The sequence below is a fragment of the Sciurus vulgaris genome (assembly GCF_902686455.1).
Source record: "Sciurus vulgaris genome assembly, chromosome: 7".
Taxonomy (NCBI): Eukaryota; Metazoa; Chordata; class Mammalia; order Rodentia; family Sciuridae; genus Sciurus; species Sciurus vulgaris.
In genome coordinates, this window is record NC_136467.1 from 58,195,965 (window position 1) to 58,208,344 (window position 12,380).

The 12,380-nt window shown below is 39.9% G+C and overlaps 1 protein-coding gene across 4 annotated transcripts in view; it reads left to right on the forward strand.

Moving 5' to 3' along the window:
* The first annotated feature begins 8,726 nt into the window (after positions 1-8,726).
* Positions 8,727-12,380, forward strand: part of ATG5 (autophagy related 5) — a 115,414-nt gene continuing 111,760 nt past the window's right edge. For 3 of the 4 annotated variants that reach the window (XM_079149054.1, XM_079149056.1, XM_079149057.1), the window contains exon 1: positions 8,727-8,988. The gene's annotated coding sequence lies outside the window, so the exon portion shown is untranslated. Of the gene's footprint in view, positions 8,989-9,122; positions 9,340-12,380 lie in introns of those variants that run through there. The other variant, XM_079149055.1, reaches the window with a different exon arrangement.

A 12,380-nucleotide genomic window follows, 5' to 3' on the forward strand; every position in this document is an offset into this window, starting at 1 on the left:
GTGAAAGAAATTAGTGTGAAAAGGCTATGCTCTTCATTTTTCACATCAAATATTCTGTATAATACTAGAATGGTAGATACATGCCATTATACATTTTTCTGAACCTATAGAATGTGCAAGACTAGCAGTAAATCATAATGTAAGCAATGGGCAATGGCTGATGATTGTGTTCAGTGCAGGTTCAGTTTAATAAATGTACCACAGTGGTGAAGGGGTATCGTTAGTGGGAGTGGTTGTGGGAAGAAACAGGAGATAGAAACTCAGTACTTTTTGTTAAATTTTGCTGAGAACCTAAAACTACTCTAAAAAAATAAAGCCTATACCAAGTTTAGGATATAATACCGTAAAAGTGTGGATTCTATTTTTCAAAAAGAATCCACGTCCTATGGGTTTTGATACCTAAAACATAAAGTCTAAATATAGTAACCACTAACAAACTCTAAAAAGAAATGCTTTTTTAAAAAGTAGCATTTCAGTCATGACTTGGGCTACTTTTGAAATTTTATTACACTTTTTCCCTTGACTACTCCTGCCCTGTGTTCTTGCTAAATCTCTTATGTAATGTTGTTTCCCAGTCTAGAATGTAAGCACCTCTAGACCATGACTTGGATTCCTGTGTATGTCCTATAGCCCTGGGGAGAGGGGATTTCCACAAGAACAGGGCAGCCCAGAGAGAGACTAGGGAATCAGACAGGTGATGGGAGATGAAGCTAGAAAACTGGACTGGAGTTAAATCAAGAAATGTGAATTTTGTTCTGTAGGAAGCGAGGACTCAGTTTTTGTAAAAACAGATCAGGGACATAATGTGAGCTGTACTGAAGAAGATAGTTCTGGTGGCAAGTTTTAAAAAGGATTAGTATGGGCAAGGAAAGGCAGAAGATCTAAGGAGGGACATAAAAATAAAAGGCTCCCTTTTTTTGAGAGTTCAGTATGGGCAAACCTGGTGATAAATGTTCCATGTGCAACATCCCACTTAACCGTCCCAAGTCCAAGTGTCAGGTGCCATCGTTATCCTTGTTTTTCTTTGAGGAAAATGAAAACGTGGAGACTTGGAGAACTGTTAAATGAAAACTCTTGAGAACAAGGAATTTCTAAAACAAAAATTTATTGAGCCTTGGACAGATACTAGCCAGAAAAAGGACAAGGTCCTAGGTCAAGTTTCTGCAATTACCAGTATCAAAGCTAGATAGCAGTGGACATTGAATCCTATATGGCAGAATATTTCGTAATAATAATCTGGGGAAGGAAGGTTTACATTGAATTTATATGGGTTATAGATAAGAGGAGTATTGCTCTGAGGAAAGCTTTGGGCTAGAAGGGCAGTTCATTAGGAAAAGCTCTTGTTGCGGCTGGACTGGTTGGGGTTTACAGTGTGGAAAATTTGTACAGAAACAGCCCAGGTGGTAGTTGTGATGGGATCTAAATCAGGTTTCCAATATAAATATTCTTTTTGTTGGTTTTGCTGGCAACTGTTAGCTGATTAATTCCCCTCTTTCTCCATCCATCCTCTGGATCTTGTAATTAATTTTAGGTCATCTCAGAATTTTTCTTTTATCACAGAAGCTACATAAAAGTCAGGTTCTTGGACATCCATTCAATTGTCCAGGACCTGGCACTTGATTTAAGGCTCTTCTGTTGCCATCCTGAAATTTTTAATTTTTTAACCAGGGGCCTTTGTTTTTGTTTTGTATTAGGCATGGCAAATTATGTAGCCAGTTCTCTTAAAATAATTTTCCTGGTCACACAGGAAATTGATGTCAGAGCAGGAATTTAAGGGTCCATGTTTTCAGCCACTCTATGTTTCACTAGCCTATGATCTAATAACAAACCATTAAGAGAACACAAAGAAGAGGGGATGGATTTTTTTTTTTTTTTTTTTTTTTAATCAGCATTGGGAATTGAATCCAGGGATGCTCTACTACGGAGCTTCAGCACCAGCCCTTTTTACTTTTAGACAGGGTCTTGATAAGTTGCTTAGGCTGGTTTTGAACTTGTGATTGTGCTGCCTCAGCCTCCAGTCACTGGGGTTACAGGTGTGCCACCATACCTAGCAGAGGGAATGGATATGAAAGAGAATATCAAAGTTTACATTGACCAAGTTTTAGAAAGTTGTTTTTTTCTTTTAAATTAAATAGAGATGTTGTGAGAACACCTCAGAATGCCACAAATCTCTTGAAATAGAGGTTTCCTCCTGGGGAACACCCACCTATTACATCATTGAGCCTTTGACTGGTCTTGCTGACTGGGTAGACTGTGACACCTGGTGACAATAATATGTTATTGCAAGGATTTATTTTGCTGTCTTAGGAACAGGTCTTTTAAATTAGTATATTTAAATTCCATACTTCTCATATTCCCCACCCCCCAAACTTCACTGAAAAGATAGACTGAAAACCTACCTGATGGGTTCTCCTTCTTTTTTTTAGGTGGCCGGGGTGGGGGGGAGTAACTGGGGATTAACACAGGGCCCACACATGCTAGGCAAGTGCTCTACCACTAATCTACATCTCCAGCCCTTTTCTAAGTTTTATTTTGAGACGGTGTCTTGCTAAATTGCCCAGGTTGTCCTTGAACTTGCAATCCTCCTGTCTTAGCATCCCAAGCAGCAGAGATTACAGGTATGCACCATCATACCATCTGTCCTAGTTTTAAATAAAATCTAGGGAACAATGAAATAATCTGAATTGAAGATGATTTTTAAAATATTAATTTACAGAATGCAAAATTAGAACACAATTGTGTAATAGTTATGAACGCAGCATTTTCCCCTCTTATCTGGGGGATACATTCCAAGAACCCCAGTGGATGCCTGAAAATGTTGATTGCGTCAAACACTGTACATACTCTTGGTGTTTCCTTCACATGCTTACCTATAATAAGGTGTGATTAACAATAACCAATCAAATATAAAAATTTTAACTATATTATAATAAAAGTTACATGAATGTGCTCTCTCTGTCTCAAAATATCTTCTTGTACTTCCTCTTTTCACTTAAAGGAAGACCTCTATGGCTCTTTGGCAAACCAATTGCCAGCAACGCTACTCTTGCACTTTGGAACCATTAAGTAAAATAAGGGTTACTTGAACAGAAGCACTATGATAGGACTACAGTTGATCTGATAAATCTAAGCAGGTACTAAGTGCCTAACAGGTGTGTCGTATGTATGTTGTTGTTTTAGCCAGCTTTTCTCTGCTGTGACTTAAAGACCTGATTAGAGCAACTGTAGAAGAGGAAAAGTTTATTCAGGGGCTCATAGTTTTAGAGGTCTTAGTCCATAGAAGGCTAGCTCCATTCCTCAGGGCTCAAAGTGAGGCAGAACATCATAGTGGAAGAATGTGTACTTCTTTCTTCCTCAAGAAAAGGGATCAGCTAACACGATGATCAGAAAGGAGAGAGAGGAGAGAGAGAGGGGGATGGAGGGGGAGGGAGAGGGAGAGATCTCCATTCGCCAGGTACAAATAAATACCCCAACGCCATGCCCCCAATGCCACACCGCCTCCAGTTACACCCCACCTGCCTCCAGTTACCACTAAATTTATCCCATCAGGTGATTAGTTCCCTGATTGGGGGTTAAGGCTCTCCCAACCCAATCATTTCTCTGAAACTTCTTGAATTGTTTCACATGTGAGTTTTTTGGGGCTACCACATACAAACCATAACAATTGTGAATACACTGCACCAAGAGATGATTCATTCATGTCCCATGCATAGACCATGATGGCATAAGCATTCATTATGCTGCCTAGGATGGCATGAAACTTAAAACCCATGAACTGTTTATTTCTGGAATTTTCCAATTTATTTCTTTGGACAGTGGTTTACAAGGGGTACCTGAAACTCAGGAAAGTGAAATCATGGATAAGGCAGGTCCTCTGCATGTATAGTTCAAAGAATATTTGGTATATTCTATTAATTCACTCCCTTATGATATATTTGTGTTAAGAGGTAGGTAAAGTGATCAGAAATTAGAAGCATATAGTTAGAGTATTATAACACAATATTTTCAATAGAAATCTACATATTAATTGTAGTAGTGATAGATTGTATATAGTATTGTGTAGTTCACATAGTAGTCATAGGAAAATGTTTCAAATTGTGATTTACAATAAAAATATGCATACACATATTCATGTGTGATTTTAAATTTGGGAATTCCTTTGCTATTACTTAAGATCTATTTTTACTTTACCAAGCATGTAGTAATGACAACTCAAGAAATGCTTAAATGGGCTGGGTCAGTGGCTTACACCTATAATCCCAGTGACCCAGTAGGTTGAGGCCAGCCTTAGCAATTTAGGAAGACCCTGTCTCAAAAAAAAAAAGTGCAAAGGATGTAGCTCAGTGGTAGAGCATCCCTGGGTTCTATCTGCAGTACCTCAAAAAAGTAAAATCTTTGCACCATACTTTTAATCATAATCACAATCAAATGTGTGTTAAATTCTTCAGTTTGGCACATGCTAGACTAGTTGTTTTGGCTTTTTGCAGCAACATTGATAGCTACAGGCAAAGAACTGAGGTAGGCAGTGTTTTTGAAATACCAAATGCTATATAGGGTCATTAAGTTCTAATGCCTCTAGTGTTCAGGTAGGACCATGCAGGGGGACAGTGACAAGCTGGAGAGGAGCATGCTCGGCCTAAAAGCAGATAGCTGTCACTGTGCTCCTAAAAGCACATAGCTGTCACTGTGCTCCAGCTCACGTTTGCTATGTGGGAATGTGTGTTGCCAGATTCCAGAATAAGACAGAAATCCAGTGTGTGTGTGTGTGTAATGTTACCAGTATTACATTTGTGGGGGGAGGGGTTAAAAACATTTTAAAGACCAAAGAGAATATCTGTACCACTCTTGCTAACTAACCAAAGTTAATTTGATCATGTGCAGCTCTTAGGTTCTTCTCCACAAATAATCATAGCTATTGAAGAAGTCAAGGTCAGTGAAGGTTAATTAGTTCCCATCTCCTGAATATAAGGTGATAATGAAGATCAATTTTACACCAAATTCTGATTCACATGCAGGTACAGTTCATAAGACCTGCTCTATAAGTCTGACAAAACTCCAGCTGTCCGCCCATTTGGTACTCTCATTATTTCCTTGCAGAAAGGTTCACTTTGGCAGATGTGGCATCATTCCTAAGGCTAAATTCCATAACTCAATGAAACTATAATAGAAGACAGAAGAAAACTTAGGGATCAAGATATAGGTTTTAAGGATTTCTAATCTGTTAATGCAAAGGTGGCATGCATTTCTAAAATGTTTAGATCAATTCACATATTTTAAATATTGTTAATTTTATAAGTGAGATACATTTCTAACATTGCAATACTTTTTATTATTGTTATATTTTTTGGTAGTGCTGGGGATTCAACCCAAGGCCTCATATGTACTTGGCAAGAACTCTACCACTGAGCTACACCCCCAGCCCTTTATTATACTTTCAAACAAGCCCAAAATAGAAACCCATCTCTAACATTCACTATTTTAAACAGAAAACTATGAGATGTGGATGAAGATGGTGATAATAGGCATCTTTATGATAGCTGCTTCTGGAGTGTGGTCTTTCAGCAGATGTATTGCTGCCTAACTGCCTTTGAAACGTGAATTTCTCAGTTTGGGTAACTAGAATTGAAGTGTAAAGAACTAGGACAGAAATCATATCATATTGTGTATATTAAATAAGATGAAGTATATTACAGTGATCATAGGAGTGGTTCATTTCCAACCTGTGGAACTCAGTCTTCAGCCTTTGATGTCCCTGGTTTCTAAGGAGTTTCAATTCAAGTAGGGGAGAAGCACCATTTGAATAATAAGGACTTGCAAAAAGATAGAGGAACCAAAGTATGATTGTGTCTGGGAATACACTACAGAGGGTGCTGCCAGATGGAAGAAGCAGTGAGGTCTTCCCACACACAGACCATACAACTGGCACCAACTTATAGTTGTGCTGGAGACCTTCAACTGCTAGGCTGATGCTGGAGTTCCTCTGCTAATGGCAGGGCATCTCAATTCCTTTCAACTTTGCTAGCTGATTTTATCTGTTGGAAAAAAAAAAAAAAAACTCTTTATAGCAGTATCTTCAAGAAAAAAGAATAAAGATGCATTGTCACCAATTGAGAGAAGACATATATTAACAAAGGAAAATGACAGAACAAATAAAAAATTTCTCTTATTTCTAAGTTTTTGCTCAAGAAGCATAATTAGCAGATGGGAAAAAAGCACAACTATTCAATGGGGGACACTAATAACTGGATGACATCCAAAGAAGAGTTATGGAATGTGGGCATGTAAAGAACGGCTGAAAGATCCAACAATGTTTATCCCTGAGTGGGATATAGGCACAAGAGCAAAGATCTCATATCTGAAATGTCTTTAAGAAGCAGGATTTAGATGTTTCAGTTGTAGGGTGTAGATGAGAGAAGGGCAAAGAAAGACCAAGGGAGAAAGGAAGAAAATAGATCAATTAATTAAAGTTATAGGAAGCTGTATTATAGGTCAATGTAACCATTCTTCACTTACTAGGCTTCTCCATATATAGTTCCCCTCCCAACATTCAATTAGGAAACATTTCAACTATACAGCAAAGTTGAAAGAGATTGAATCCAGTGCCTTGTGCACGCTAGGCAAATCGCTCTACCTTGGAGCTACACCCCCAATCTTAAGCACTGAGTCACATTTCCAACTCTTTATTTTTTATTTTGAGACAAGGTCTCACTGAGTTTCTTAGGGCCTCATTAATTTGCTGAGGCTACCCTCGAACCTGCAGTCCTCTTGCCTTAGACTCCTTAGTCACTGGAATGACAGACATGTGCCACTGTATCTGGCTCACCCCCAGTCTTAATAAGTCTGTATTACTTTTTTGTTGTTGTTTTATAATCTCATACTATGGTATGAATCCAGGGGTGTTCTATCACTGAGTTATATCCCCGGCCCTTTTTATTTTTTAACTGAAGGTGGGGTCTCTCTAAATTGCCCAGGTTGGCCTCCAACTTGCAATCCTCCTGCCTCAGTCTCCCAAGTAGCTGGAATTACAGGTGTGCTCCATCATGCAAGGTGTTTTTTTGTTTTTTTTTTTTTTTTTGGTGACAGGGCCTGTTTTGTTATGCAGGTGGAATTTCAACTCCAGGTCCTCCCACCCTAGCCTCCTGAATAGTTGGAATTACAATTATTAAAATTGTGGGCCACTGCACCTGGTCTACCATAACATTTTATTGTACTTAATCACATATTTATTCTACCTCTCTCAATTCCTCTTATTTTTGGATACATTTCAAAGTAAACTCCATATCATTTGTCTGTCACTGGGAAGGTGATATACCTTAATCCCAGGATCTTTGTTACAGAGGCTAATGACTCAGTGGGACACCAGAGGAAATTTCTACTTTGAGTAGGTGAAGTGGAACAGAACAGGCTTTCAAACTTTTCTCACTAGCATCCTAAGAAATATATTTCAGCTGGGGATGGAGGTGCATACCTGTAATTCCAGCTAATCAGGAAACTGAGGCAGGAGAATTGCAAATTCAAAGGCAGCCTGGGCAATCTTGACCCTGTCTCAAACAAAAATACAAAGGGCTGGGGATGTAACTCAGTAGTGGAACTCCACTGGGGTCATTCCTCAGTACCAGGGGTTAAAAAAAAGAGAGGAAATACATTTCATATTCCCACTCAGTGTATGCCACATACCTATTTAGGTAAAAAGTTTGAGGAAACAATATTTACCTTTTACATATGTGTAACATGCTGATATTTTCTATTTTATTTCATTTTAGTCATATTACACTAACTTGATGACCCACTCACCAATGAAGTAATTAACCATTAGAAAATCATTGTACAATTCAGTCTCCAAGATGATTTTTCTTTTTAAAAGAATCCTGTGTCGACGGACTTGGAAGCTCAGAATCTGTAATTCCAACAACTTGGGGGGTTGAGGATTCTGAGACAGGATGATCACAAGTTCCAAGTCAGCCTCAGCAATTTAGGGAGACTTTCCATGGCAACTTAGTAAGAGTTCCAGGTTCAATTCCCAGTAAAAGAAGAAGAAAAAGAAAAAGAAAAAAAGCTACTGCCAAGATTTTCCTTATCTTCTCAAGTATCAGGAGTCTGTTTTGAATCTCAACCACTATTTATTTAACATTCGTGGCATTATGGAGTGTATAATTAACAGAAAAACCTTAAATGCCTGGTAAGACTTCTGGATAGAGTCAGTTCAAATGCTTTTTAGGAATAAACTTACTAATTGTTATTTTCAGAAATAGGAAGATAAAGATATGCACTTGGATAGGTGGGAGGGTTCAGTACTGACGAGTCTTCTGATAAATATAGCTATTAATTCCTGCCGTCATTCTAACAAAATTGAACAAACTAAATTAATTTAATTCAATTAACAAAATTGAAAACAAGAAAATGGATGTAAAAGCACTTTGAAAAGGTACGTTTTAGTAATAGTATTTTGTGATGCCAGGAAGAGAGGAATGTTGTGATCAAGCTTTAGGGAGGCAATATGTCCGTATTTTTAACTTTGCTTTTATGAAACTGTTATATTAACCTCTTCAAACACCGGTAACCACGTTTTGGCGCGAGACTCAGATAAAGGTAGAACCCTGTGAACTCTGAAACATTTCTCAAGTCGGGGCTTCGCTAGGTCGGCGCATGCTCGAGAGCAGCCCCGCCTCCTCGCGGGGTTGGGTCGAATCCAGAGGGCGGGGTGCGGACCACGTGGGTCCCGTGACGTCATCTCCGGGCGCCGAGGGTGACTGGACTTGCGGTGGGCTTGAAGGGCTCTGCCGCGCTGCCGGTAGTATTAGCTGGGTACCGGAGGGCGGAAGTACCGCTGGGCTCGGCTCCGACCTCCGCGACAGTGCTTTCTGCGGCTGCGCGGATTTTCCGGACTCCTTGCTCCAGCGTCTCTGCAGGACAGTGTGTCAGGCAGGGAGAACCTGGTGCTGAGCGTCTTCACCAGTGCGGGAAGCCGGAGGGGAGCCTGCGCTTCGGGTAGGGAATATATATGTGTCCCAGGGTGAGGGAATGCCTGGAGGAGGAGGGTTGGGGCGGGGGCAGGTAATGAGGTAAGAAGGGGTGAGTGTCTGGCGAGAGGAGTGTTCCTGGGCGACGCTGGCGGGTGAAGGTGTTCCTCCCGGCCGAGGTGGGGTTGGCGAGACACCGCTCCCGGCGCCCTTAGGCCGGCCTTTGCGGTCCCTCTTCGGGAGTTTGTCTGTTCCTTACTAACGTAGGAAGCGTAGACTTGAATCGCAGGCTCAAGAGTTTTGTTCAGGACCTGTATTTTTCGTGGAACACTTGAAACCATAATTCCCAGGGCAGTTCGAATGATTCTGTCCGAACTAGGTGAGTATTTCCTGCATACAATTTATCTTTTCAATGGCATTCCTTAACTCTTATTTTAATAATAAGCGATTTTCAGTTGGTAAAGTCCTTTCTCATACTTTAGTTATATTTCACTTGTTTTTAAGTCATACCTAAACTTGAGGAACCTCGGAAACTGGATTGGTTCTAGATTTTTCTGAGGGTTGAGGAAACATAACATGCCTTCAGTAATCAGAACCCAGGGACTTATTAAACAACAGATGAACTTCGAAGACCTTCCAGAACTCACCTGATAAATCCAAGCCCTTGAGACTGAGTGTTTGGATCTGAACTGAATTGTTTAAGAGTTTCTAGCATGGTTGTTGGTTGTATTTTGAATTTTAAAATAAGGGTGTTAGACTGATCATGGTAGTTGAGAGGAATTTTGGAATTTTACAACTGGATTTAGATGTGTACTTTGCTCTCTAAAGATATGCTAGTTAAAACGGAGAAGAGAGCAAAATGGGACTGTATGGATATGGGTTTTTATTTATTTAATTTTTTGCCATGTTGGGGATTGAGCTTTAGCACTAGACTACATCTCCAGCCATTTTCATTTTTTGAAACAAAATCTCTAAGTTGCCCAGGCTGGCCTTGAACTTGGGATCACAGGTGCACTACCATGCCCTGGATGGATGTGGGTTTTTAAAACAGTGTACACACACATCAAGTTGGGGTTTGATTTATTTCACAAATACTGAGTACCTGCTACAGGCCAGGCACTGGATGAAACAGTAAACAAAATAGTAAGAATCCCTGGCTTTGTGTAATTCACTCTGGGAAAGATGTTGATACAAAATTAATGTGTCAGGTAGTGGAAAGTCCTAGAGAAAAGATAATGAAATAAATTGGGTGAGCTAGTGGTGTGGGTAGGTCCCAGTGGTGGCCATAGAAAGGATATTTGTGGGAAGACCTAAAAGTGATAAAGGTGCCATGTGGAAGTCATCAGAGCTACCACAGAGGCCCTGAGGCTGGAGCATACCAAATAATTTGGCTAGAAAAGAATGAGTAAGGGGGAAGGAATAGTAGATACTCAGGTGGGTGAGGCAAGGTTTTATAGGGCCTTGTGGGACTGTGTAAGAACTTCAGTGTTTGAGAACTGGAATTCTTTTTTCTTTCTTTCTTTCTTTCTTTTTTTTTTTTTTTTTTTTTTTTTTTTTTTTTTTGGTACCAGGAATTGAACCCAGCGTTGCTTAAACACTGAGCTACATCCCCAGTTTTTTTGTTTGTTTGTTTGTTTTTTGAGACAGAGTCTAAGTTGTTTAGGGCCTTGCTAAGTTGCTGAGGCCAATTTTGAACTTGGAATCCTCTTGCCTCATCTTTCGCAGTCACTAGAAGCACAGGTGTGTGCCACCACTCCTGGCAAGAACTTCAGTGTCTGAAAGAGATGATTTTTGCTTTCCATGAGTTTGAGTAAGGAGTAAGTTGACCTAACTTGTGTTTTAAAAGGGCCTGATTACTATGTTGCTTGTATGTAGCACAGTCAGAAATAATGATACTGTTCTTAGGTCATTGCTTTTATCCGGGTTAAGGGTCAAGGTGACTTGGATCAGGGTGGTAAGCATAGAGGTGGTTGGGAGTGACCAGATTCTGGACTTCTAAGCTAGAGCTGTCAAGTATGAAAGAATGACTAAGGGTATCTCCAAGATGTGTGGCCTGAGCAACTATAGAATTACCATGTAGTGAAATGGGAGAGACCTCAGAGTAATGGGGGAGAGAAGGGACAAAGGTCTGAAATCATTTTCAGTTTTGAACATGTTAAATTTCCAAGAGGAAATGTCAGTATACAGTAGTGTATTTGTGTGAAACAGGTTCAGAAAAGAAATGAAAACTAAAGATTTATAAATGGTCTTTAAGGTCAGGAGAAAGATTTCCAAGGGAGTGGTTCAAGGACTGAACCCTGGAGCACTTCCAACATATAGAAGAGGCTTACAAAATCCCCAACTCCAGGGTGAGGCCTTTAAATACAGTTACTGAGAATCACTGATCCACAGTAACAGGATAAAAGGAAATAGAAAGCAAAGTCATTAACTGAGAGAGGATGAGGAAGGAGATTTGGAAATTTGAGGGGGGAGGATGTATGGAGTAGTAATATAGGAAAGTCAGGGCCTGTGGTGTCTGCACAGCTGTAATTGTAGTGAACTGGGAGTCTGAGTCAGGAGAAGTGCAAGTTTGAGGCCAGCCAGGGCAACTTAGTGAGACCCTGTCTCAAAATAAATGAAATGAGCTGAGGATATAGCTCAGTGGTAGAGCACCCCTAGGTTCAATCCCTAGTACCCCCCCCCCCCCCAAAAAAAAAAAAAAAAGACCAGGGAAGTGTAGGAAAACTAGGCAGTACTTAGCATCCATGTTTGAGGGTGCTTGTAAATTTATTTTTTGATATTGGAGATCAAATCCAGAGGTGCTCACCCATTGAGCTATACCCTCAACTCCTTTTATTTCATTTTATTTTGAGGCAGGATCTCATAAAGTTACTGAGATTGACCTTGAATTTAGGTTGTCTCGTCCTCCCGAGTTGCTGAATTTACAGGCCTATGCTGCCACACTCTGCTCAGTGTGGAATCCAGCATAGATTATTAATTTTAGTTGTTTAAAAACTTATTATAGTCAGTATTTGATGTTTTAAGTAATTTCTAGGTAATTGGGGACTTTATCAGCAAAAATAGCTCCTGGTAAACTGAGTGTGGTGTCACACACCTATAATTCCAGCCGCTTAGGAGGCTGAGGCAGGAGGATCGAAAATTGAGGCCAGTCTTAGTAGTTTAGTGAGATTTTGCCTCAAAATAAAAAGTAAAAGGAATTGGGCATGTAGTTCAGTGGTAGAGTTCAATCCCTAGTATAAATGAACAAGTAAAATAATAAATAAATAAATAAATGAAAGCTTTAGGTAGTAGGCTAGCCTTTCATGGTAGATAGTGTGAAGAGGACCATTAATGGTGCATTTTCTTATGCTTCCATTTGCTGAATGACCAATTGGTAAACAAATATCTACTGGTACTTACTCAGTCCCAAGCCCTGAACTA